Raw genomic sequence first — 5,856 nt, forward strand, 5'->3', positions numbered from 1 at the left:
GTTTGATCAAAGGATAAGTAGAAAGTGTCAATGTTCTTAAAACAATTATTTCCATTTTAGGGCCCTTATTCAAAGCACTCACTATCTTTGACATTTATTCATAGCTTCAGGATTCCGTATATGATTTATTCCTTTCATCCTTCTCTTTGGACTGATCCCTTGGGTCATCTTTATGTTGGGTCTTTTTATTCCTCAACTTTAAATGTAACATCTATATAATAAAGAGGTAATATGCAAATTGGACCAATATGCATATTGACAGACCAGCAGGAGGCTGTGCAGGCAGCAGGGGAACTTGCATGAGTCTGGCTTCCCTGCTCCCAGCACCGGAGTCCTCTTTTTCTCCCAGGTGCACGTGCCCAATAAACACCCCCAAAACATTGTGCCCGAACTGAGAGCACTCTGCCCGCGGACACCACCACCAACACCCCCGAGGTGGGGGGGCTGAGAGGCAATACCAGCACGGCAGAAGGCCAGTTCTTGGGGCGTGGTGGGCAGATGCCAACCAGGGGATGTGTGTGTCAGTGGTGGCCCCCAGGAGGGGTCGTGCATGCAAATCAAGAGGGTGTGGACCCAACACAAAGGAAGGGCCTGGGCGCAACAACAGAGAGTGGACATCGAGGTAAGGCACCTAACCTGGACAAGCCACCGAGTAAACACTGTGGGGATCCCACCACCACAGACACAAAAGGCGGCCCTGCGGGCATCCGGGACCCTGGAGATCCTCCCAAGCGCACAACCTCGAAGCCTCCTGTTGCGTGGCCCTGGCCCCGCCACCATGGAGACCACAGGTGACCCTCACACCACAGGGAAGCCGCCCTGGCTTTCTCCATCCATCCATCCATCCATCCATCCATCCATCCATCCATCCATTCATCTGCCCTGTCTGAACTGAATGGGGGCTTGCATCCTGGGCAGAACGCCCTCCAAGGACAAGCCCGGCCCAGACAGTATCTACACAAGCATGCCTGTCGCCTGAGAAATCCAGAAGGGAGTGGATAGAGAGCTGCTCGAGGCATGAGAGCGAGCACGCCAGGGGGTGGGAAAGGCCTCTGTGTCCCCTGCTTTGGCACTCAAAGGGAGAAAACCTCACGCGTGCACAAATGCACATGTGCACGCATGTAACGCAGCAGTCCCTGCGATGCTGGCCCCAGCCCCACGGCACCTTCCCCCGACTTGCATGGGGGAGGCACAGGCCACCATAGGCAAGACACAGTTGTCGCTCGGCCCCTCAAGGCCAGTGTGAGAGGAGCCCGAGTGCCCAAACAGAGGCAGCTACAGGTCAATACTAAGACAGGATGAAAGGATAGAATTTTTAATTAGCCTGTAAAAAGAGTAAAAGAGTGAGAGAGAAGCGGGGAGGATGGGAAAGAAGGGAAGGAGAGAGGGAAGAACTTTATAAAGGAGTTAGTAGAGAGCAGAGTTAAAAAAGGAAAGAGGATGTATGAGTGAACTATAGGAGCTATATAGAAAATCAAGTATAATTGTGTACTAAGGACAGATTTTAAAAGTAGGAGTCAGAAAAAAAAAGGTAAATGATAGTGAATAATTAGGCAAATAGATAGGTATTAAAACAGTGGAAGTAAGTAGAGAAGAATTTATGAGAAAGGTAGGATGAGAGAGAAAGAAAAGTTTATAAATGATGAGTCAGTAGGAAAAAGTGTTACATAAAGGAGAGAGAAAAAATGTGTGAGGGGGAGAAGCCAATAAGGAAGTCAAATATAATTGCGTGTGAAGGGGATAAAATTAAAAAAAAAAAGCAAATAGGGGCAACCAGGCCAGCAGGGGATGGCAGTTAGTGGTGACCAGGTCAGCAGGGGAGGGCAGTTAGGGGGATCAGGCTGGCATGCAGAGTGGTTAGGGCAGGCAGGCAGGTGAGCGGTTAGGAGCCAGAGGTCCCAGATTGGAGAGGGTGCAGGTCAGGATAAGGGACCCCCTCCTCCTGTGCACGAATTTTGTGCACCGGGCCTCTAGTGTATGTCAATAAGAGATCTAAGCATTCCTCTGTAGGACTGTTCTGGGTCTTCCATTGTGAGGAGCTATAAATTCTAAATTTAAAACAAATTAAATCCTTAAAGTTTTCTTCACGCTTTCTGTATATTCCTGGAACTATTTAGCTGAATAAACAGAATGGATGCATTCTCTAGTGAGATCAAATATACCAAATATCTTTTTGAACTTATATTCCAACTGCTTATCACGTAAGAAAATAGATCAAGATTGGTATTTAACAAAAACACATAAAAAACATATTTCCACTTGAGAGGGAAGTTGGCTGGTTATGTTGAGGCTAGAAAACCCATGCAACAATATCTCACTGTCATTGGGGATAATCCTTATTTGACTTTTACTGTGTAATGTACTCCTTAAAGGGCTAGCTGTGTGGTGACCTTCCTAATGTTCAAGGAGTAAAAGAAAACATCTCCTTTGCCATCAATGACCTTGGAATCAGATTATCTGGGATCCCTTTCTTCTATGTGTTAATTTACTTTGTGATTTGAGCAAGTCATTGCATATCTCTTGTCCAAAGTTTCCTCAGGGCAGTGGATTCAAGGGCAGAAGCAACATTTTTCATGGTTATTGCAATACTTGCATACAATATATAATTTGATATTAGTTCATTCATCATAGAAACATTAACTAATTGTATAACATACCAAGCATTATGCTCTCTACTGAGATAAACTGCAGGAAACATGATAGCTGCCCTTAGGGCCCAATAGAGAAGACAATCAATCAGTTATTAATCACATAGAGACTGTAATAACTATTACTGTGGTTTTACTGTTAGTACATAAGCCATAGCCGATATCATGAAGAGACATATGAAGAACAGACAACACATTTCTATTCTAGGATGAGAAAATCCTTGGAAACAATTTGGCACATGAGCTGAAATTTGAAAGACACAAGTCACTAGCCAGATAAAGAAAGGAGAAGATGGAGTCCCAGGCAAAAATAATGGAACATGCTGAACTATGGAGATAAGAAGACAAGATACAGGATGAAAAGTAGCAAATTAATTTTTGGTTTTGCAACAGATATTTATTAATCACTGCTTGTGTTCTGAATGCTTGTGTTCTCTTAAAATTTATATGTTAAAATCTTAACCCCAAAAGTTAATGGTCATTATAGGTGGGTCCTTTGGAAAATGATTTAGGCCATAAAGGTGGAGACCCCATGAATGTGATTCATGCTCTTATGAGATAAATCCACAGAGATTCCTAGTTCCTTTGGCTATTGAGGATACATTTAGTTTTCTATCCTGGCTCCTCATCTGACCATGTTTGGCTTCTGATCTCAGACTTTTGGACTCCATACAATGAGAAATATATTCCTGTTATTTACTAGCCACCCAGTCTGTGGTAATATGCTCCTGCAACCTGAAAGAATTAAGACAATCACTTATACTTTAGATTCTAATTATGCCATGATATATACAAAAAATAGTCTTACCATGACACAGATCAGTGTGCAGGAGACGAAAATACAGTTTACAGTAATCATAGTTGGGAATTAGTGTGAACACCGGAGTCTGGGAAGAAGTGAAGCTAAAGAGTAGTTAAAGGCATGAGTGTAAAAGCCTAACCTGCCTTCCTAAGGGACTTACATTCTATCCAGTGAACAAGAATGATATGTGATAATTGAATTTAAGTAAAAGAACAATCTAATAAAATTGCACTTTTAGAAGATTATTCTGTAGTCATGAACAAAATGAATTGAAAGGAGATACTACTGGAAGAGTAGATATGTGTTAGGAGACAATCACAAGGAATAAAGAAGCAAATTATGTATGTTAAAGAAAGCTACTGAGAATACATTTCTCTTAAGGAAAAGGAATGCAAAGGAATTGATTCTGTATTACCTGGAAATTGTGAGAAAAATGCCCAATTTGAGTGGCAGAATTCATTCATCTGATTATTTAATACTAGTAGCCCAGTGCACGAAATTCACACATGGGGCGGGGGGGGGGGGGGGGGTCCCCCAGCCCAGCCTACGATGATGCCAGCATCCCTCACCATGGACTCTGGCCCAAGGCTCCTGCCCTCTCCTCCCTCTGCCCAGCCGGGGTGCGGACTCCGGCCGAGGTCCTTGCCCTCCCTTCTTTTCACCTGGCCAAGCACACATGTTCAGCTTTAGAAGTTGTTTACTTACTGGTGGTTAGTAAATAACTTCTAAAGCTGAAGGTGTTGCCGCGAGCCCAGCATTCTTTGCCAGGGACTCCGGCTCAGGCCCCTCCCCTCCCCTCCTTCGGCACGGACTCTGGGCTGGCATCACAGTGAGCTCAGCATCCCTCGCCATGGACTCTGGCCCAAGACCCCTGCCCTCCCTTTCCTCCGCCGCGTCCTGGGCGCAGACTTGGGCTCATGTTGCGTGAGCCCAGCATCCCTTGCTGTGGACTGCAGCCTGAGGCCCCTCCCCTCCCCTCCCTCCAGGCAGCCAGGCCAGATGCTGGGCTCGAGTTGCCGGGGCAATGCCACCAGCGTCCTGCCCCTGGCCACTATGGGCGCTGCCATCTTTGTCGTGGAGTGACGGTTAATGAAAGTCCCGGGAGCCCATGGGCATGGCTACGGCCTTGACTCCCAGGGCCAGCGAATGTCCCAGGAGCCCGCGGCCACGGCCGCCATCGCCTTCTGAGGCGTTTGACACCTGCATATGAAAATTACCTGCCATCTTTGTCGGATATTTTGCATAGTCACTTGGATTTGCTGGTGGGTGTGGCTTCAACATTGTGGAAGGATAGCTAATTTGCATTTTTGTCTATTATTATATAGGATATGTTTATTGAGATTTTTATGAATAATCTAACACTATAGGGCTAATGAAATTCAGCCAATATATCAATAAACAAAATTGACAGAAATTTCAGCCTTCAAAGACCTTACACCTGGTTTAGTGGAAAGTAAGCATAAATAAGATCTATACCAGTGGTCGGCAAACCGCGGCTAGTGAGCCACATGCGGCTCTTTGGCCCCTTGAGTGAGGCTCTTCCAAAAAATGCCACATGCGGGCACGCACGTACAGTGCGATTGAAACTTTGTGGCCCATGCGCAGAAGTTGGTTTTCGGCCTGGGCGAGTCTATTTTGAAGAAGTGGCGTTAGAAGAAGTGGGGGTTGTCGGTCAGTTGGGCGACGGCAGACTTGGCTCAGGCTGACTGTGGGATACGCAATGGGGGAGGTGCACGCGATTCATGCACTAGTTGAGTGAGCTAGTCAGTCAGCAGTCTCATTGTGCAGTGATTAGTGCTAGTCGCGTCTGCAAATCGCAAAATGACAAAAGTACCTACTCGAAGCATAAAGTTACCTGTATTTTTCCAACCAGCTGCAAATCCTACACGTATTTTTGTCATCAATTTAAGAATTGTAATACTTTCCTGTTGGTGGCTTTATTATTATAAAATGAAACATTTTTTTAGGTGCCCTGTTTGAGATGGCTACAAAGAAGCAAAAAAAACCCAGAAGATGAAAACCGTGCATTTAAAGTTGAACTTAAAGTTGAATGTACCTACCTATATAGTTTAAGTTTAAAAATTTTGGCTCTCAAAAGAAATTTCAATCGTTGTACTGTTGATGCTTCGCTCTGTTGACTAATGAGTTTGCCGACAACTGATCTATACTAATAAAAGCCTAGGTGGCATCTCGGCCTCGCGTAATCACAAGATAGCTGCCACCACATCATCACAACATGGCTGTCCCCATGTCATCACAAAATGGCTGCCCCCATATCATCACAATTTGGCTGCCCTCACATCATCACAAGATGGCCACTGCAAGATGGCTGGCAAGGGAGGGCAGGTAGGGGAGATCAGGGCAGCAGGGGAGGGAAGTTGGGGGCAAGATCAGGCTGGCAGGGGA

General features: G+C 45.4%; 1 long non-coding RNA gene across 1 annotated transcript; it reads left to right on the forward strand.

The window, feature by feature from the left end:
* Positions 1–720: 720 nt before the first annotated feature.
* On the forward strand, positions 721–4,618 carry LOC107183519. The gene is made up of 3 exons (XR_001514309.1): positions 721–753; positions 3,936–3,939; positions 4,609–4,618. It is a non-coding gene; the product is annotated as an uncharacterized LOC107183519 (long non-coding RNA).
* Positions 4,619–5,856: the final 1,238 nt, after the last annotated feature.

The sequence above is a fragment of the Myotis davidii genome, unplaced genomic scaffold, assembly GCF_000327345.1.
Source record: "Myotis davidii unplaced genomic scaffold, ASM32734v1 scaffold2102, whole genome shotgun sequence".
NCBI lineage: Eukaryota > Metazoa > Chordata > Mammalia > Chiroptera > Vespertilionidae > Myotis > Myotis davidii.